Raw genomic sequence first — 22,094 nt, 5'->3', positions numbered from 1 at the left:
TTCTGTGGCACAATTGGCAGGACGAGTTGCATGATGTAAACTTTTACCTGTTTATTAAATGTGTTAAAAATTCTCCTAACCAGTGTCTTTGCTAATGGATAAGAAGATACAGAAATAAGGAGAAATAGTGATGTGATGTGGAGATATGCATATACATATTATTTAAATTAATGAATCACAAGATGTTTAACAATTAGATCATATTTTCATTTTAACCAAATGGAAAATCCCCCGAATATGTTTTCTGATATTTTTTGCTATTAATTAAAATAGGAAAATGAGGTATATGTCTCTCAAAACATGACTAGACCAGAGTGGACCAGAGAAATCATGCCTGAGGTTACCAAGCATTTGATCCAAATCCCATTGAACTCAGCAGGAGACTTTTCGTCAACTTCAGCAAGGTTTGGATGAAGCTAAAAATATTTTTCCTATATCTTCAAAGAAGATGCTACAAATGTAATTAAAAAGAAAGGAAGAAAGTTACTTTAGTTCTTTCAAATAAATCCCCACATAGTTATTTCATATGTTTTTATACTAAAATTTGGGCACAAATGTAGAAGTATTCAAAAATATATGTTAATTGCACTTTATGAAAGCAACAATAACACACACCTATATGTTATTCCAATATTTACTAGCTCTTAACCTGACTATTCTCATCTATTTACAGTATTAATGCGCAGAACCAACAATTTGTGCTTTGCTTTATTTTTCACAGCTGGGCATAATTTTTAATTTTTAGTTTTTGCTTCATCTAGAATAGCATTAAGCAATCAGTTGCCATCTTCATTTTAATGTTCATTCAGCATCAGTTTGAGTTAAAGGCGCAATGTAAAGTAGAACGTGAAATTGGAGAGATCTTTGGACCTTCTTAGTTGTAGTAGGAACAGGATTAATTATCAATACCCATAGTCAGAAAAATTTGCACAGAAAAATCACTTTCCACTTTGCTCCACCATTTGACATTTTGGAGTACAGCCCCTTCCCCAGGTTGCTCCCTCTTCTTTGGCCAGGTCTGTGCAATATAGGGCAATTTAGAGGCTGGGTTCAACCCAAGAAGCAAATCTTTTGACCTGCATCGTGGCACAAGTGATGGATGGCTTTGCTGCAGTCCCTTGGCTTTGGCGCACCTTTTGTTGATCAGGGACTGCAGCAGCTGCCTCTGAGCTGCCTCAGAAACCCTCTCAGCCCTGCAGTTCCTCCTGTGGGCTGGGTGCACAGGGCAGCCAGCTCACAGCTGCCCAGCTCTTGCATCTTTGGCTGGAGACGAGAGCAGGCAGAGAGTGGGGAAGACTTTACAGTTGGTAGAAAAAGAAGTTGGGAATGCTGTTTGTGGTCCTGAATGTGTGAAGGAGAGTCAATGATGACTGGGGAATAGAATGCCCTCCTTCTCCTCTCCTTCCTCTGGAGAAACAATGGGTTTCAAGGAGAAAGGAGCCCATGACTCTGCAGTTTCATATCCAGAGGGGGCTGACAAAATCTGAGAAAGAAGAAGCAGAACTTATATTATTACCCTTAATCTGTCTCAATATTAAATTAGTTGTTAATCACTTAGGATGTCCCTGTAGCCATTAGAGAGGTATAAGCTCAGTTCAACCTTGAATGCATATCTAAACAAATAAAATAAATGTGCCCATTTTCTGAAAGAAAAGGAGTCATAGGGAGCAATGCACCCTAAATTTTAAAGCAAGAGTCCTATCTAGTCTTTGGAACAAAGCTAAGATATTTCCCTTGGAGTATGATATAAGATACCCTTGATACTTGTTCTCAGCCTTAAAATAAATACAAAGAAGCAGTCCTAGCTTTCATGACACGGTGTGGAGGTGGTGTCTTACAGAATGCCTACCAAATTGTGGTGTGACAGACATCTTTCCCCTGGGAAACCTGGGCAGAAACACATTTGCTTTCACACAGGCTACGAGCTGCTCTGCAATAATCTCAGCTGAGGTGTTTGTGCAGAAGACCAGAAGCAGAAAAATTGCTGAGTAAAGAATTTTACAGTAAACCCCCTCAAATAATAGCATCGTATTTATTGATTTTTGGTATCTCCTGAGGTGGAAGGCACCTGCAGTGTAGTTTTAGTACTGCAGTTATGCATGTGAGTAACTATTCCATCCACAATCCATACTATCTTTTTTTCATTAGATCCTCAACAATTAGCCAATTGTTATTGTGAAAAAAATAGCCAATTTTTAATGTGAACTGAAAATTAAGCTCATTGAAGTCATATGTCACTTTTGAATTCAAGAAAGCCGGAATGCTTGTAGGATCAGCAAAAATAATTAACGTTAAAGTGAACTAGAAAAAGTCTTAGCTTAGAAAGCAAGAAAGAGTCTAGCATATTAAACAATAATAAAGATATAAATTTAAGGTTTGTTCCTTTTAAACTCTGTCAGCTGTTAACACAACTTATTTAAATAAGACAGAGAAAGCACCTTTTTATAGGCAATAGATAATATTGCCCTGCTTCTAATGTCACAGCCTAAGTGAACAGATTTCAAAAACAAATTCATAAAATTGAAGATAAACATACTAGCAAAGGCATAAAATACTATTCAGGAAAAAAAATAGAACCTTGGACAGTGCTGTTTGTGGGTCACATTGTACATGAAATAAACAAGAATTGATGAGTTTTCTTCATGAAGACAGAGATTTCCAACATTATCAATAAAGTTTGCTGGAGTCTAAAGAAAATATATTTAAATATTACAATCAGATTTTTTTTTCAGTATTTAAGGTCAGTTTCTCAAATGAATCATTAAATGTGGGCGATTTACAGAAGTAAATCTACATTTCCATGAAGTAATCATTATTTCTTTACTTCTTCTCAGAAAAGAACTATTAAAATGAATTTTTTTTAAAACGCATGTACAAAATATTTGTACCCTTGCCAGCAGGCAAGGCTGGAATGGCAGTAACCAATATGCATTACAAAATAGAACAACACTGAAAGGTTGGTATGCTTGCTATATTGAAGGTGAGGAGAATTAACCTAGTTCACCATCTTCCCCTATCCTTATATGAAGATATATCAACAAGAGCAAAGAAAAAGTCCAATTTTTCTAGTAGTAGCTGGAGTTTATAAAGTTCCAGATCTCCTATGGCAGATCTACAGAGAAGTACAAAGCATTCAGAATACTTGCATCCATGCAAACTTCTAGTGCTGTGCCTTTGAGTCACCCTCTCTCAAATAACTGTCTAGTCATTTTACTTTAAATTGTATTATGATTCTGCTAGAGGAAATTGCTTGAATGTCATTTATCATCAAGCAGTTGCAAGATGCAAAAGCTTCAACAAGGAGAAGGGGGAGCCCTGTATTCGAGTCACAACAAGTCCATGCAGTGCTCCAGGCTTGAGGCAGAGCAGCTGAAGACTGCCCTTTGGTAAAGGAGCTGGGGGTGCTGCTTGACAGGGATGAACATGATCCAGGTGTGCCCAGGGAGGCCAAAGGCACCTGGCCTGTGTCAGCAATAGTGCACAGCAGGAGCAGGGCAGGGATTGTCCCCTGTACTCGGCACTGGTGAGGCCACACCTCAAATCCTGTGTCCAGTTTTGGGCACCTCACCACAGCAAAGGCATTGAGGGGCTGGAGTGAGTCCAGAGAGGGGCAGCAGAGCTGGGGAAGGGTCTGGAGAGTCAGTCATAGGAGAAATGGCTGAGGCAGTTGTGAGTGTTTAGCCTGGAGAAAAGGAGGCTCAGGGGAGATCTGGTCCCTCTCTATAGCTGCCTGAAAGGAGATTGTAGCAAGGTGGGGGTTCATTACTTTACCAGGTAATAAGTAATAGGATGAGTAAATAGCCTCAAGGTACACCTAGGGAGAATTAGATTGGATATTAGAAAAATTTCTTCACCTAAAAAGTTGTAAAACATTGAAACAGGCTGTCCAGGGAAGTGCTGGATTCACCATCCCTGGAGATATTTAAAAGACATGCAGATCTGACACTACATGATTTAGTGGTGGACCTGGTAATGCTTGGTTAATCCACAATTAACCAAGTGGATGCAATTATTTCTTAGAGGTCTTTTCCAAGCTAAACAATTCTATTATGCTAAGATTCCATGTATTTTCCAGCAAAAACCCAATTTACTTTTAGTGACTAACAATGCATGGCAAACTAGTTTTAATGTTACTGACCAGTAACTCAGTAGAATATACTACATCTTAACAGGTGGAAATAAAGTCTAAAAAATTTAGTCTCTTCTCTCCTACATGTCAGTTTGACAAAGTATTATTTGGCATTATAAACACTATTCCACTTCTTTTAACACTCAGTTTAGATGATGCATTTTCTTCTAAATATTCTATTTCATTTGATGCAGTTTGTGACAGTGTTACTAAGAAATAGTTTGAAGATAAGATTACTTAGCCATTAAGCTGCTGCATCTGACACTAGCAAACATAATCATGGTTGCTAGTGGCTATGACTTGGTGTTCACTCCAGTGCTTTCCCAAATAATTGTCCCTTTCCCACTTTATACAAATTCCTTGCTTTGTTGCAGCTGTTAAAGACTGTCTTTCGGTTGGTGTACACTTGAATTACACAGGAGTTCAAGAAATAACAGCAGTTTTATCTCAAATAGGGTCTCTGAGTTTCAAAAAGCTGATCTGTTTTTCTATTTCCACTGGGGTTCTGCCAGTTAAGCAGTTTCTAAATGCAGTAAGAGCAATATACATGAAATACTGTGAAAAATGTCAATCCTATTTCAGTATGGAAAGCAGATTTAAATTTGTGTTCTCTGGCAAGTATATTAGTATGTCCATTATACTATTTCCACGGTTGTATGTTTTCTAGAACATCACCAGTACATCTCTGGTTTGATACAAAAATATAGTGTTTCTAGGCATTAGCAGTGTGGAATTTTAGCATCTGGGAAAAAAAATAATGGCATGCAATGCCTTTCCTCTCAAACATGTCTTGAAAACTTGTGTACAAGTTCACAGTGAGAATGGATAAATGTTATTACAAGGTGATGGCTGCTTAGTGAGCCTCTTGAAATTATTTTAGCGAGATCAGTCCAGGCACAACATTTACATCTCAATTAGCTAGTACTGGCAGAAATAAGACAGAATGACCTTTCTTTAAAAGGCAAAAAGGTCATTATGAATATCCAGCGCTATTTCAGAATTTAATGAGGACTGTTTTCACACAGTCCCAATGAGGGAGGGAAGATGACAGGTTGACTGCTCCTGTCACAATGCTGTTAGACACTCACTCAGGTTTTGTGTTGCCTCCCTTTTCCCCTATGCTTTGAGAAGCCTCTCAGCATGAAAGACACAGGGCAGACTCAAAATCTGAGAACTGCAAACAAATGAGTAATATATCTGAGAGTGTTTGAAAAGACTCTCCCTTGAAAGTCGCTCTTTAAGGGGAAATACATCTCCTTAACTCTAAATACATCTCCTAGACCCTCTAAGCAGCCATTCAGCCACTTGAGGCAGCCTCGTCCTGGGAGATGCTCGGAGGAATAATTCTAAGAGGAAAAGCTACCTAGGAAGGAAACTTTCAGATTTAACCCTGGCTCAAACATTAACTCTAACCTTAGCTCTGCTCACCTTTGCAGGGCTTGGGGGAGTCGCACTTGGCAGGGCAGGGCTGATGCCAAGGAAAAAGAAGTCAAAAAGAGGATCTGCAAACTGTGGAAGTTCCTGTGGGCCAGGCAGATGCAGCTGGGATGCCTGAGGTCAGATGAATGCTTGCTTCTGCTAAACAGTGTGGGTAAGGATTCTATCTGTGGTTTGTGTAACATTCTTTGAATTTTGCATCAGCAGGGCTTTTGCTCCACCTGTATTTGGCACACAGAACAACCTCTGCCCTCAGCTACTCTGTCCTGAGATTCACAGACACCTGCTGACTTCACATAAACATTTTCTCTGGCTCACTGGGAAATTTTCTTACTGTGGGGTGCCTCTGCTTGTAAAGGAGGAAAGAAGAGAAGGATCATTACCCATTTCCATCCCTTCCACCTTTCTGGTAGGAAAACATGCCAAGTACCACTAGCCAACACTGGAGAACTGGCTGCTCTTAGTGCCATTGATAGTGGAGTCATGCAATGGGAGATGGGCAACACAGAGCTGATAAAACTGTTCATATTCAGCTTTGACATCAGTGGACTCTGTAAAACTTTGCAAGCGTGTTACCTTTAGTTCATCCTAAAAAGCTTCGTTAGTGATGTGTAGATTTCAGAACTCAAAGGATGATCTTAAACATGACAAGAAACCTAATATGTTCAGCTTAAAACCTGTTCAACAGGACCACCCCAGGGTTTTCATTCATTGCCCATGAATGTCAAATTTTCCTATCCCTGGGATACTCAGCAGTGTCTTGCTTCAGAGTCAGATGTGTTGCTAACATTATTCTGAAAGAACTTTAAATAATGTCTCAGGAGATATTTGTCTCAGCCCAAATATCTTGTTTAGTAAAAATCTGTAATGTAGTTGGTGGTACACACTTGTTTCTGAAATAATACCTAAATAAGATACTTGTGTGACAATGTAAAATGTGTTTTACATACAATTACGGTCATACTTCCTTTCTACAAAAAGGCATCTCTTTAAAAGGTAGGATTCACTTGCACTTCTGGTTTTTTGGGGTTTTTTTGTCTTGTTTGAACACATGTGTATATTTGACATTAATGGTCTTCTGCAGAAAACAAATCCACATTCTTTTGCCCTGGCAGCCAGGAAGGCCAACCATTTCCTGGGGGAGATCACCAGCCAGGCAAGGGAGGGAGGGGATTGTCTTGCTCTGCTGTGCACTGGGGTGGCCTCATATGGAATATTGTGGGCAGTTTTGGGCAGCACAGTATAAGAACAATATTTACCTGTAAGAGAATGTGCAGAGGAGGATGGTGATGATGGTGAAGGGCCTTGAGGTGAAGCTGAGGTGAAGGACCTTGAGGTGTGAGGAGGAGCTGAGGGCACTTGGTCTGTTCAGCCTGTAGGAGACTGAGAGGAGAGCTCACTGCAGGGACAATTCCTTGTGAGAGGAAGAGGAAGGGCAGGCACTGATTTCTTCTCCACGATAACCAGTGGCAGGACCCAAGGGAATGGCCTGAAGCTGAGTCAGGGGAAGTTTAGGTTGGATGTCAGCAAAAGATTCTTCACCCAGAGGGTGGTTGGGAACTGGAACAGGCTCCCCAGGGAAATGGTCACAGCACCAAGCTTGGCAGAATTCAAGAAGTGTTTGGAAAACTTTCTCAGGCACATGGTGTGACTCTTGAGGATGGTCCTGTGCAGGGTCAGGAGTTGGACTCAGAGGTCCAGATGGACCCCTTCCAACTCAGCATATTCTGTAATTCTGTGAAGTAAACTGAAAATAAAAACATTTTTGCCTGATGTGCCATTTGATGCATGACAGGATAAACACAGAAATGAAAATCTGGCTGTAGATCTCACCCTGTTCAGCAGGTCAGCTGTGTCACCTTCTCTCCAGAGAGTTCACGCTTTCTCTTACTGCCTTTTAGGATTTCTGTATTTTGTGTAAATGTCCTTTCTCTGCTCCTTTGACTCTTCTCACCTTCCTTACTGCTTTCTTATTTTCACACTTGTGTCTTCCTCTCCATTACTCTTCTGCATTTTCACTTGCCTTTGACATGTTTCTGTTGTGTGGGGTTTATTTATTTATTTTTGTGACCTTAAAACATTCCATACCCTGCAGATATGTATTCTGAATTATCTGAGAGATCCTGCTACCAGTAGTAATACAGTGTTTTGTTGTAAAAGGATTGATTCTTTTTTCATCTGTGTGTTGTGCTGTAACACAGGTGATTCCTCTGTTAAAATGGCACTCAAATCCTCTTAATTCCTGATTTTCATTTCCATTTATTTTTGGAGATGAAAGAAGAGAAATCATAGGAATAAATGGTCTTTAAAATAGGCTGTCATTTCTTTTGGCTCTCCTACTGTTATTGTTTTCTCTCATAATTTTCTCACTCTACTCCTTCCATTGCTCTCCTTTGTATTTTAAAACCCCAATGCCTACAATATTTAGTAATAATGGTACTGTTATAGATGAGCAAGTTTAGTGCATATATTTAATCCAAATAATCTTTTATATTGCTCAAATTAATATTTCATAGTCTCCAAAGGAATTTTTTTTTCAAAATTAGAAAAACCAATCAATAAATCAATTTTTTCAGAAGATTGCTGCATTGCTATTTGTCACAAGTTGCCTCAAGTTGCAAGTTACCTCATTTTAAACATTTTTATAAAATTTCAAATTTTAATTTTTTTAGGAAGATCACTACATGCTCATTACTTTCCCCATCTATTTTAAATCTCAGTGATTAAAGCAGAACACCCTTCTAAAGGTAAGTTCGACCTCATCTCAAATTCAAAATAATTATTTCAGTCCTGTTTTCTCATCTTGTTTTGGAGCTGTATGCCTTAATTCTTTGTAAACAGTACTGCTTTTTGTCCAGTAATCGCTTGAGCAGCTAATATTCACTCAGCAGATGGTTAATTTTTCCTCTGAGACACTAGTGTCTGACCAGTTAATTTCCACTTTGTTGTGCATTTCCTTATTTATGAGAACCAAGCTAAAGTTCTCCTCTTAGTAATTCCATTTTTGCAGCTGCAATAATTTATGATTGAAATTTTCCTGCAGACACTGTAAATCTCATACAGGTAATACAAATAATCCTTTGATTTATTTTAACCTCAAATCTTGCATTCACCATTGCATTCTTTATGATTTTCATGAAAAGGTGGAAAATGAAACTCTATGTTGGGCTTAGGGAACTGATCCTGCGGTAGCAGGGGCAGATGAACTGTACCCTTCTCAGGTGCACTCCTCAGACTTCTACCAAGATGAATGGAAGTCTGAGATGTGTGAGAGCTCAGTAACATCCCTGGAGGAAGTTAGGGTCCTTCTGCAGTGCACAGTGCAAACTGCAAGCAGCAGAGAATTAAAAAACCCTGTGTTTTAGAAATAGATTAGGGGATAAAGAATAGATGGAAAACCCTCCAAGGAATTATCAAGGATTTTTTTCTATTATCTTATGTTTGTGGCTAGATTCTTTTCCATATTATTCCACCTGTCACCCACTTCCTTTGTAGTCTTCATTTGATGTGGAGTGGTTTTGGATTAGGGAAGAGGAGGATGAGATAAGCAAAATCATCCAGGATTTAAGAAAAGGGACAGAGAATTTCCTGAAGACAGGAGCTGCTTGGACAGTTAGTTTTGAAAAAGAAAGAGACTTCCAGAAGGGGAAAGTCCAACACGGGCATTGCAGGCTACCAGCAGAGCTCCCAGCCTCTGTCCCCTTGTGTTCAGTGACCTGCTGAGGGTCTGAGCTCTGCTGGGACACATCAGTGTGTGGCTCTGCTGTGCCCAGACCACGTCCCACTCACAGGACATTGCCATAAAGGCACAGTCATGTCCTGCTGCAAGTGCTCAGGAGGGATAGTTAATCTCACTGCTTTAACTGCTGAAGAGACAGTAATGGGAAATTGATAAGAAGCCTAATGTTATTAAACACCTGTGAGAAACCATTTAAGGCAGAAGACATTTCTGCATCACTGAAGCTATAACTCTGCATTCACACTTCATAATGCTTTTAGTGGAAAATCCAAGGCAATTAATGGTTCTATTTCAATAACTGTTCTGTACTTTATGTCACCTCATAGCAGTCCCAGGGAAGTACATATAACAAACAGATAAACATGAAATAGTTACGAAAGTTGATGGTCAAGTCGATGGAAAAGTCCCATGGTCTGTTTGGCAACTGCATTTTGTACATTCAAATTTATCTTTTTCTGAAAGAGAAACTTCAGTGATAGTATTGAGAGCTAAACCAAGAGAATGAAAACGGTATTTTTGCTGTTCCAACGCAAACTAAATGACTGGTTAATTATGCAGTCTGGTAAATCACTTCAGAGAAAGCTGTAAAGGATTGAAGGTAGACAGGCAGGTGTTGAGAGCCCTCATTTATGTTCTGAATGACAGTGGTGTAAACCAGGTCTTGTCTAGGAGCCACAAGGTTGTGAGATGATTAGAGTCATGCCTGTGCTCCCATGGCCACTGGAGAGGCAGAGCTAAATACAGTGAACACAGTGAAATGCTAAAACACCCCAGGGAACTCCGGATCAAAGCTAGCTTGAAGCATAGGCAGAACCCAGGCATACACTGAATCAAGTTTAGCTTCCAATTTTTTGTAAATTAATCCTTCAACAGATCTGATCTTGCTTCCTGGTAAACCCTTAATGACAGTGTATCAGGAACCATTAACTTAAAGGAAGGTAAATGCTGTTATATAATTTGCAAAATTTGAAATTTTGAGGGCATGAAGTTATTTAAATATTTTAAATTTAATTCAGCTTTTCTAAATGTAGACTTTTTTTTTTCAGAGTTTATCCCCATCCTTTTTTGATACTGCAACAGTGCCCAGCAGGCAATGCCAGACTGGAGTTTTCTTGGTAGAAAGGAGAGAGAAGTGCTGAACTCCCTCTATGGGATTTTCCAGACTTTGAGGACTTCTGTAGTTCTGAGCCACTGATTTATAAGCATTTATCATTGCAAAGTCCATCTTTGTATGTTCCCTTTGCCAGAAATGAAAGAGTAGGTTGAAAATAAATTTATTTTTGCATTTCTGTGTTTTGATCAGTGTAATACAGAACAGTCAAAACATAGGATGATTTTAAATTGATGAAAATTAGAAAGTAAATGTTCAGTGAATAGATACTAATAATTATTTTTAATAATACATATGAATTATTAAATCAGGAGTGTTAATGGAAACTGTAATTTACCAAACAAAATACATATTTAACACATCTGTGTAGTGAAAAGCTGGAATTTAATACAAACACATTGTTATTTTCCAGGAGAAATCCCCATGAAAGAAAGAAGGTTATTGTCATCCTATGGCCAGTACATTTGGTCATGTTTTCTGAAAATGTCATTGTGTTAAAGGTGGTGGCTGAGGAGCTCATTTCCCTTGCTCAGTGGGTGCCCTTTGGCAGAAAATTAATGCTGAGTTTGGGTTTACAGACACAGAGTACACTGAGCCAGGAAGAGCAACAGGTCTGTAGCAGAAGCAGGAAAGCAAACACCACCATGACAGGCTGACAGTTAAATACTCTGTTCTACAGAATATTTTGTTTTGATGAGTTATTTCCCAGTTTCCTGCAGACATCTCTGCACTAACTCTTTTGGTGGTTGGTTCCAGCTCAGTACTCAGACTATGCAGAATTACAACAGAAGCTTCCCAAGGGAGAAACTTTGGATTTTGGCTCAGCCTTCATTAACCTATAAAATGGAAATAAAGTAGAACGCATAAAACTTTTGACACACATTGTAATTGAAACAATGAAAAAAATCCTTAAATGATAGTTGTTTTAGAGACCATAAATCTTCTGAAATATTCAATTGCTGATCAAAAGTGATTTTTTTTTTAAGGATATGCTATAGCGACAAAAAGGGGCTGTTTTCTGCTGTAATAGGGGATCTGATATGAACTACAGTGAATGTGTCAAAGCACATTGTTTTTACTCCACAAAAACAGAGGTAATGAGCAAAACAGTTTTACCAAGTAAGATCATTTTCCTCATAAGTTTTGATTCTCAAGAGAACTATTGATTTCCTGTAACCTTGGCTCCATGCCTTCTGAAACACACACAAAAAGAAATCACCATAAAAATCTGCAATATTTGCTGCAGGCTGCAGTGATAACTTTCTATCATCTCTCCTTCCCCTCTGATATTGTCCTGTTGTACAGAAAATTCTGCAGTGGAATACAAAAGCCAGCTTGTAGGCAACTTTTCTTTTAGAATGTTTTGAACTGCTGTTTTGAGGGGAAAAGGGCATGTTGTGGATTGTATAAAATTCTGTCACCACATGTTTTATGGATTGTTTTGCTGTCATGCTGTATATGGTATGGCACCAAGAGCCCAAGTACACATGAATGCAGACGAGATAGCAAACCTACAAAGCCAGGAGAGAGCTAAGGCTGAGCTGTCACTCTCTGCTACCTTCATATTCATGACTTATGAGATGATTTCTTTTAAAAACATAGAAAAGTATGAAATCTTAATAATATCTTTTACCATTGGAATTTGAAGGAAAGAAAATTATTCTGGTCTTCATGGAGTTGTGCACATCTAATAAGTAAGATTTGGAAAGGAAGATGTGTCTAATTCAGTTCCTACATGCCCTGAGTGTCTTGTGGCCCACCTGTATATATACTAGTGTAGGTAACTCTGGAATTGGAGAAATCCTAAATGCAATTAATTGTTTTCTCAAAACAAAACCAAAGTTTTTTATCTTTTTATTGGTCTAAATCTGTTTGTGCTGGCATAGTCTTCAACAGTGTGTGTGCTGAAGGCATTCACTGGCGTAACATGGCATTAATTTGGTTCATGACAGGATTGTATTGAATCCTTAAACTTTGATCCATCATATATATTAGGTTTTGAAAAATGTGGGCAGTTTCATGTAAATTTAACAAACACAGTACCAACAAGAAATATCAGAAAAGAAAAGGCTTTAGTTTCTGATTAAATGTCTCTGCAGTTGATACATTGAGGTCGAGGAAGAATGAACCTGTTTTTGGGAAGGATTTCTCTTCATGTTTTATGTCAAAAAAATGAGAAAAATAGGTTTATATGAGCAAGAGGATGAGGAAAAAATGTCAGTGATAAGGGAAAAGTAAAAGATATGTAAAAGAAGAAAAATTATGGAATGATTACAGAGAGGTAACAAAACTTTGCCTCTTACATCTGAACTTTCATTGGTTATTATGTTCCTTTCCAGTTCTGAACTTAAACTTAGGAATTTTAGAGGGCAATATGGGATTTCCTTCAGTGAACTTCTCTGGGAGATGCTTGGTAAATGTCCATTACACTTTGAATCAATTCCATTAATTTTGTACAGCTAAGAAAAAATAAGCATGAATCACAGTCACGCTAACACTTGTTGGATTTTCTTCAGTGGTGTTTTTTGGTTTTTTCCATTCCTTCTCTCAGTGAAAACTTTTGTGTATTAGAGGTGTTGAGTTTACAAAGAAACACTTGAAAATATATCTAAAAAGGCAAACAGTGTTTGCACAGAAAAGAAGAGTAAATTGGAAAGAAAATGAATTCTCTTTCTAAATCAGGAAATCAATCCTCTGTTAAAACAAACAAACAAACAACCCAAACAAACAAAACTCCCAAATGCACCAGCCAGTCCCCCAAACAAACACCATGCCACAAATTACTCAGTGCTTGTTAAAGAAACTTTTGGCAGAATTTTGGATTTTTGATCTCTGCTCCCTGTCAGCCTTTGTGAGTTTACAAGACTTGGCATCCTAACTTGTTATTTTTCTTTTTTACTCTTCTGAATGGTCCAAGTCTATGTCAAGTCTTTTTTTTTTTTCTTCTTTTATCTGACATACACATCCTTCCACCTGTCAAAACTTGAATGCCTAGATATTCTGGTATGATAAAGGCCTGAGGAAAAAAAAACCATTTTAAAATAATCATGCCATAAGCTTAAACATAAGGTCTACAATAAACATTTTTTTTTCTCTAACTTCTGATTCATTTTCCTTGTGGCATTTTCATCGTCAGGATCTCAGAAATTCTAACAGGAACACAGTAGGTTCAGGACTGAAATGCTGTGTGCTTGAGGATGTGCATGTGGATTTTATCAGTAGTTTTGCTGTCTCAGTCTTCACAGGGCTTTCTCAAGAACTACAATAATGAAGATGCCAAAATTAAGACTGATGAAGTTGAATTTTTCCTCCTCTATCTATGGAAATGCAATTAAATAGGACAACACAAAGAAAATCCTGTTGTTTAAAACTGCTTTCATTCCAGTTTGCAGTATTCCCTTAATTCCACAAAGTCCTTTTCTGATCAATGTGGGGTTACACAAAGACAACAAAAAGAACAACTCTGGAATGTGCCTTTGGCATCACAGAAACTTAAGCTCTGCAGACCACATTGGGTGCCTGAAGTAGGTATTGCATTCCAAATGAAAGTAGAAAGCAAAATGGGAATGATATGCAAATTGGAAAAAATCAGTAGCTGTTATGCTTACATGGGACTACAGATAAACAAACTGCCCTGTTTGTATTCTGCAGCAATAGATTTAACCAAAAAGAAGTTGTAGGATTCTTTGGTGTGTGCGTGTGATTCTCTAAATAAAACATTTCCTAACAACACAAATGACTACCTCAGAATGGAAAGTCTGTTGAATCTTGGTGTTGGTTCAGTTTTTGGAAGCACAGATTAAACAAACTAAAGGCAGGAGAATTCTCGTGGAATTGAAGGGTACCTTACAGCAGATGACTCTAATGTTGAATATGTGAATACGTGTGGATTTATACAGGTGAATATTTAAGGTAAGGAATGTTTATATAAAAAAAAAAGAAAATAGAAATGTGTGATATCAGTCTGTGGGTTTTTTTGTCATTGAATCTACCATGATGCAATAAAAATCTAAGAATGTCTGAACATGTTTTGACCCAAGTCAAAACCAATAATGCATTCAAGGTACTACTGTACACTTAAATATGTTTAAGCACAGTTTAATTATTAGAAACTCTGGATTAAAATTTCAAATGTTTAAAATTTTATTGCTTTGCATCAGAATCTAGGGAAAGAAATAATGGAAAGTCAAAGGTATAAATTAAATCAGCTTCAATAAAGTACAGCTTTATAATAGCTGTGAAATAAATTGATTTGGAGAAAGAAAAAGACTTTGCACATTTGTAGAAAGTTTGGATCAAATTTTGTTTATTCTGGCATCAACTTTTTAAGCTTCTGTGCATATACAGAACACTTAGACTCCTGAGGCCTTCCTCATTCCCCAGGAATTTTCTTTGTGGTCAAAATGCTTAGTCACAAAAAACTGTGGGGATTTTTTTTTTGCATATTTTGACTATGCCCTTTTTTTTATTTTTAATATGCATTTATCATTTTAGTCCTGGAAGTACAGAATGATAGGTGGTTCCCTCTCCCTGTGTAAGCTATCTTATAAATAATCCCTGTTCTTAGATCTTCTAGAGATAATGACTTCACTTAGCTCTCCACAGAACATGGAGAATTGTAAGCTGTAAAATAAAGATATATTCAGTACATTAAGCTCTGGAAGTCAAACAGATTAATAACACAATTTCCTTTAAAACAGAAACAAGCAACAAAAAACGAAAAAGTGAAAGTTCACAAAATTATTGAGGATGGTTCTAAACTACAGTTATAATAGCCAATTTTTTATTAGATATGCAGCTATAATTTCAATGACTGTGTGGGCTTGCCTGATTAAAGCAACTCATGATACAGACTATAAGACATACCTCTGTATGATGCTTTTAAAATGAAAATAATATATAAAATAAATATGTATAGAGATTTAATTAATGAACAACTGCTCTGGTAAAATTAATAGCTGATATTTTTTTAAGGCAAGGAAGTAACTTAAAATCTAACATTAATACCAATAAGTGGACAGCCCAAACAATTTTTCAAGTTTGAAAGTTTTAAATATCACAAATGATATTTTTTACTAAAAAAAGTGTCACTCATTAAATGTTACCCACTTTTTTCTCTTAATTGATTAGTGGCTTAAATACTAAATTTTTCATTTTGTCACATATAGGTTTCTAATTCTTTTGAAACCCAGTCAAGACAGACTATCCAATGTTTTGGGTTTGTTGCATTCTGACATTTTCAATTGAAAATGTAATGGCACTGCTTAGCCATTTAATATAATGTATTTTTTTTCACATGCTTGTTTGCATTGAAAAAAACTAATATTGACAGGAAACACCACGTGCAACTCAGAGTTGTACGTGCAAAACTGCCAGTAAAGTAAAAAACCAGATTTAGAGCTAGAAAAATGAAATAATTATACACCAAGAAATACGAAATGAAATATCCTTGATCACACACCTCCCTAGGTGCTTCCTTCCCATGCTACAGGCTTTTTGTTATTTAAAAAAAAGAAAAGGGATCTTGGAAGGCTGTTTACATAATTCATTTTGAATTACGAATGTATTAGTTTAAATAAATGGTGATATTTCCATATGTCCATGTTGTGGTAACTTACAGAATGTTAGAGTACTGATCTATGCTGGAGCTTTGCACTACCTAGACCAAGACAGCGGCAGAAAATGAAAAAAATACCCAGAGGAACCAGGGAAACACTCATGTCCTCAGCAGAGTGAAGGATGAGATCTTTGTAAATTTCAGTCATAAAGGTAAAAGCCTTGACTTGTGACTGCAAAATTAGATTTCTTGAGTTACTATTTTTTTCTATTGTAGAATGAAAATTAACTATGCAAATAATCTTAAAGTCTCAGATTCCTGAGTCAAAGTTCATGACAAAGAATATAGTCAACATTTTTTTCTGTATACCTCAGACAATTTTTCTCTCACTCACTCTATTCTGTGACGCAATCCAACATTTAATCCACCACAAACTGAGAAAGGATGATTTATTTAAAGAAACAAGTAGTAAGTACAAGAAACTAGATATATGATTGCAAACAGCATCAACCTCTTACCCACAGATGGGCTGTGAATAGTGCAAATGACTTGCAGTAAAACTGAAAGTGGTCGGTGTAAAATCTGTAAATCAGAGTAAAATATTATGACCCCATTTGGTTAAGTCATTTGCTGGCTCCTAACATCAAGACCTGGATGAATGGAAGAGACAGTGGCTGTGAACTGGAGAGATTCATCCCTTTCAGACCTGCAGGGCATTCTACAGACTTCAAAATCTCCACACTAGGGCATGGGCTTCATTCATCTCTCTGCAAACCACAAGCCATGCCAAGGATATGGCAAGCTAAAGCATTAGTTTTTCATAGTTCAATGGAAATATGAAATTTGATGCTAAATTCTTTCTGCTTTTTTTAGTTCTCACTTCTGAAGAAAGTTTAATACAGAACCTCACTACTGTCTTCCTAAACTCAGTAAGAAACATCTTTATTGGTCTTGGTACAGCCCATGTATCATGAGCCAAAACTTCCTGGCTCACTGGCTTCAGATTTTCCAACAGATCCCATACAGTGATAGTAAGAGATTAGAGAAGATCAGAACCAAAGTGGACCTCTTTTGTAAACACCTGTGAACCTGTAGTGTTTCAGTATTCCAGAAACTGGTTAAGTTTGTGCATAAATGAGTTCAGAACATCTTATGTTCTGCACTGATATTTGCCAGTCTCAACTGCGTAGAGGGAGGAAGGAGCAGAAATGGCTAACTCTGTCTTTCTGCCGAATGTGGAGGCATGCAAATGTCTATTCTCATTTTCCCTGTCATGTTTGATGTCTGTAGGTGGGCTGGCCTGGGTTTGAGAGCAGCTAGCACACATCCATCCGGATGCTGGCTGGTGACTCATTTAGCAGACCACAGTGATCTGTCCCACCAAGTCACGAGTGCTGAGTAGGAGATTGTAGCAATCACAGGCTGTGACAGCAGATCTTCTCAGTGGTGGCCAAGAGCACATCAAAACTGATAGAGAATACTGAATTCAGTTTGAAGTCCAGCCATGCTTATGTAGCACTCATGGACAAATCTGAAGATGCCTAAAGGAGTCCTCAAAGCTCCAGTACAAACACTCTGGCCAAGAGTTTTATATCTTCTATCACTGTGGTGCAGGACTGTAGAACATTTTTTTTCTAATAGCTCAGAATCACCACAAAATCCAGCAGTCTTTGGTCTCAGAATAAGGTACTACCCTTTGAATTTTTCTTTTCTACTCTAAATACATTGCAAAATGTAAATTAAAAATTAATAATACTTTTCCCCAGCACAAAACATCCTAACCATCCAAGCTGCCATTCTGCACATGGGGTTGTCCCAAGAGAATTAACAAGAGTCATATACAAGTTATGCAGTCTGGTGTAAAGCTCTCTACCACAAGGACAAGGATGCAGCCTCACTCTGTCATTCCCAGGTGAGTTGGCTGGGCAGGCTTTGTCTCTGTCATCTCTTGACACAGAAGTGTTAACGCTGTCATAAACACAGTGCTTAGGAGTGTCTATACATAGAGCGAGAACTCTTTAGGGATGGATGTTTTTTCTGTACTGGTTTACACCATGGCCACGCTCATGAGACATTCTTAACTGTCTGGAACCTGAAAGAGTTGTGGCAGCACAGGGAAGTGGTGAATAATGATAAGAAGCATCGAGTCTGTCGAACAAAAGCAAATTTGAGTTACAGGTTACAATTACAAATGGCTGACATGCAGAATAAGCCTTGCTAGCTCTTACTTGATAAGTAAACCAAACATTCATGGTTATAAATCATATTAGACTGACAGTTGTGTCATACAGGTGACTGAAAGAAGCTAAATGCTATTATAATGGGACCTGGTAAGACTCACTTCCAATATATTTTTATTACATTTTGAAATAGCTTGTATTAAGCTAAACAATGAGGGAATTAATTATTTCAAAGCCTTTTGATTCATTATGAGACATCAGTTTTTAGTACAATATTTGGCAGCTTACTCATCTCAGGATTCAGCTGGTGCCTTACATAACATAATGTAGTGATTGAGACGCAGCATAAATCATGCAGCACTGAATATCTGAGAAAAATATATCCACAGTTGTAAATAACAGCATGCTGCATAGAGAAAAATCAATATCAAACCAACTATCAGTTTCCTATTCACATATAAAAAAACACTGCATGCACAATTACTCTTTCCGTTGCTCTCAAATTTCCTTGCCATTTTTTTATATCAGGATTTCTTACTGACCCTGCCATCTCTCATAAATAAAACAACTCTGTTGGTAGGTAGTTTTCACTTACCAAATTAGAGTTGAGCCCCTTATATTTTTTCACCTGCTGTTAAATTAGGCCCTGGAGAAAAGAAAGGCAGCTATTTTACCTCTCTCTCATTGTGTCATCTTATTTGTACTAAAACTGAAAAAATCCCTTATAGTTGCAATGTTGTTCTGCAGCAGAAACCAGCAGAGTCATTAGGCTGAACAGAGACTGACCCTTTTCCTGCTGCACCCTGACTTTTCATCACATACAGCATTACTCCACATTTATTATGATTTAAAATGCATGTGGTGTGTGCTTCTTGCTCTGCTCAAAACCAAATCTGTTTGAACCATATGGAAGGATCCTAGATTAGCAATGTGAGTTCATCTTAGGTTGCATTCCATGAGTGAATTTTATGCCAAAGTGCTTCCTACATGAAGAGATATGAGAAAAAAAAAGATAATTTTGTGCTACACCTAAGGTACGCACTGTTAGAAAACCTGAATCCCACGCTTTAGTTTTTGGAGCTTTGTTTTCATGTTAGCTGTAGGTTAAAACTCCTGGCTCCCCTCTGTGGCCGTGTGTTGGCTGACCTGCAGCAAGCCTGGAAAGGGAGATGAAGGAGGGCTGGCAGGGCAAGAGAAGACCCAGATTGTGCTTGGCTTCTCCCCTGCAGGCAAGATATGCCCAGCTGGACTGACTCCCATAGCTGCACACAGACAGGGGTGTCTATCAAAGTAATCTTCATTAATACCCTTCATTTTAGTAAAGCCTGGGCCACAGTACCTGCTCCCGCCTCGTGTAAACTCTGTGCTACTCATCCATGGGTAATGGAAAGGAAGACACATCTCTGCTGATGTATCTCCAAGACCTGCTGTAATACAAATGCCTAGCAGATTAAATAGAACAAGGAATATTATGGACAACAGTTTGGTACAAAATCACAAATTAATTAACTCTCATAATCTGTAACAATTTTTTCAATTGCCAATAACCTCTACCTTACTTCACTTGTGGTATCTTCTGGCCTCTAGCAAAATCACATGGGAAATGAATGTTGGTGAAATCATGACCTCTGTCTTTGCTTTGAAGTGACATACATTTTCTGCTAAACCAGTAATGACTCATTAACAGACTGAGATGTACACTGATGGTGAAATCCAACAAGTTCATAAGCCATGAAGTTGTAAAAAAAAAAAATCTTTTCCAAACCCTATTTCTGGCACTATATTAATTTTTATTTTCAATATGTATTCCTACACTGAAGAGATTTGACAACTTTACATTTGAAAGTTTTGATGACTTCCCAAATTGTCATATGAATGCTTGTAATTTCTGATTTATGCACTAAAGTTGAAAAATCCCTAAAAATACTAAAGTAAATATCTATCTGTGGTAATTTATAGTAGTCTGTGTGTTTGAAACTGTACAGGACAAAAAATTTAGAATGGCCATATGTTAATTTATTATGGCATTTTTTTTCAGCTACATTGTCAGACAAAATGCTCTTAAAATGAGAAAACACTATTAGATACCTTGTTTTTACTTTACCAACACATATTAAAGGGCTGAAAAGTTAATATTAATGATTCCAAATGACCCAAAGTGTACCAAACATTATTGCTATGCTTCATTGTGTTAAAATAGGAAAATGTTTTGTAATGTTTTTTACTTGAACTAGTCTTCTTGTGGTAGCTGTGTTTACAAGGTAACTGTTAACATATCAATAGCCATTAAGGCATAGTCCTCAAAAAAGCAGAGCACAAAAATGTCTCACTAAAATCAGCAGCTAAAATGGGTAGTTGGATTCTGTGGGAATCTCCCAGTCCTGCAACTCATTCATGGTGTTTTGCTCGTGAAGAATCCACACAGAAAGGTATTAAATGTGGAAGCAGTGCCAAATGCCCTCTGATGTAAAAGGTAACAGAGAATCTAGTCCAACAAGCTCTTTCCTGGCGTATTTAAAATGTGCACAGATGCATGTAGGTTGACAGGAGTCTGCTGCAGAAAGGCCTGACACAGAGTGCCAGAGGGAGAAGCAGGTCTGTGAGCAGCCTGAGCTCAGCCTGCACTTATGGTAGTTTAGCCATGCAGTGCTAAGCCTCAGGCCTTCTGAGCTCAGTGGTGGCATGCATGCAGCTGAGTCAGAAAACAGGATGAACTTCATCTGCTCCAGGACTTGTGTTCCCAGGGACACTGTGGACATAGCCTGAAGCTAAATAAAAGCATGCTGTTAAGGTTTTGGGAAAGTTCCTGAGAAAGAAGATATTACAAATGCTGGAAAGAGTCTTAATATGACATCTACTAAACTATAAGTATCAGGAGGTAGTAAAGAAGTATGACTCAGGACAATGTGTAAGAGATAGGTAATATTGTGGTTAGGAAAAGGAAGACATGATGGTTGAGAGAATGCAGAAGTAATCTGCAGTTAATGGAAAGGAACCAAAAATCCTGGAAGGTTTATTAATTACATTATGATATTTGTGAATAAAACTTAACATTTGGGGTAAAATGGTGAAAACCCAGCAGCATAACTGTCTAATGCATGAAGAAATGTCAAATTTTTTGAAAAGAAAAATGTCTTCTGCTAGATAAACTGCTGGAAAAGAAGATTGGATTTTGGATATGTGAGGTCTTCATCAAAGGGAAGTTTTGAAGTTCTCTACTATTATTGTTTTTTTCTAAAGAAAAACATGATCATGTTTTTGTCCATGTATAAAAAAAAATAGGTGCTAAAAATCTGCTCAGTGATCATCAAAAGAAATTTAAGTCAGTTAAGTGGGAAAAAAATCCCTGTCTAATTCTTAGAGAAGTACTAGAAGTGAAACAGTGACATTGTGAATTGCTTTCTTTTGAAGGTCTTTTAAAAAACATGTAGCCTATGTATTCAAGACACATTAGTCAGTCTTTCCGGTCTTATTTGGAAATTCACTTAACAGTATGGTTAAACTCTGATTTTCAAAGACATGTTAATGTGAGAGTTCCTCTTTTCCCCTTTAACTAATAGCTGCCACTTGCTGATTTCTGTGTTTTTTGCTGCTATCAAAAAGAAATTAAATGTTTAGTAAAATTTTAATGCTGTAATCTATATGCAACAGTTGGAATACTGTTAAATTATTTCAGGTTGTTCCCATAAACATGTGAAACACTGATAATTATGTGACCAAATCCATCAAAGTGATAAGATTTTTGCTGAGTGCACAGATTCTCATGTGAAAGCCAGTATGTTGCAAGGGAGGAAGTGAGCAGATTTTCACAATCAAATTTCCAGATTAAAAAACCCAAACAAACCAACAAGAAACATCACTGAGAGGCAAAAATGAAACTCTCAACATAAGCTGAACAAGTACAGAAAATTCCAGAAGAAGATGTATCATGGAAGAAAAGT

This window comes from Fringilla coelebs (assembly GCF_963513975.1).
Source record: "Fringilla coelebs genome assembly, chromosome: 2".
NCBI classification, from domain to species: Eukaryota; Metazoa; Chordata; class Aves; order Passeriformes; family Fringillidae; genus Fringilla; species Fringilla coelebs.
Note: the sequence above shows the minus strand (reverse complement) of the source record.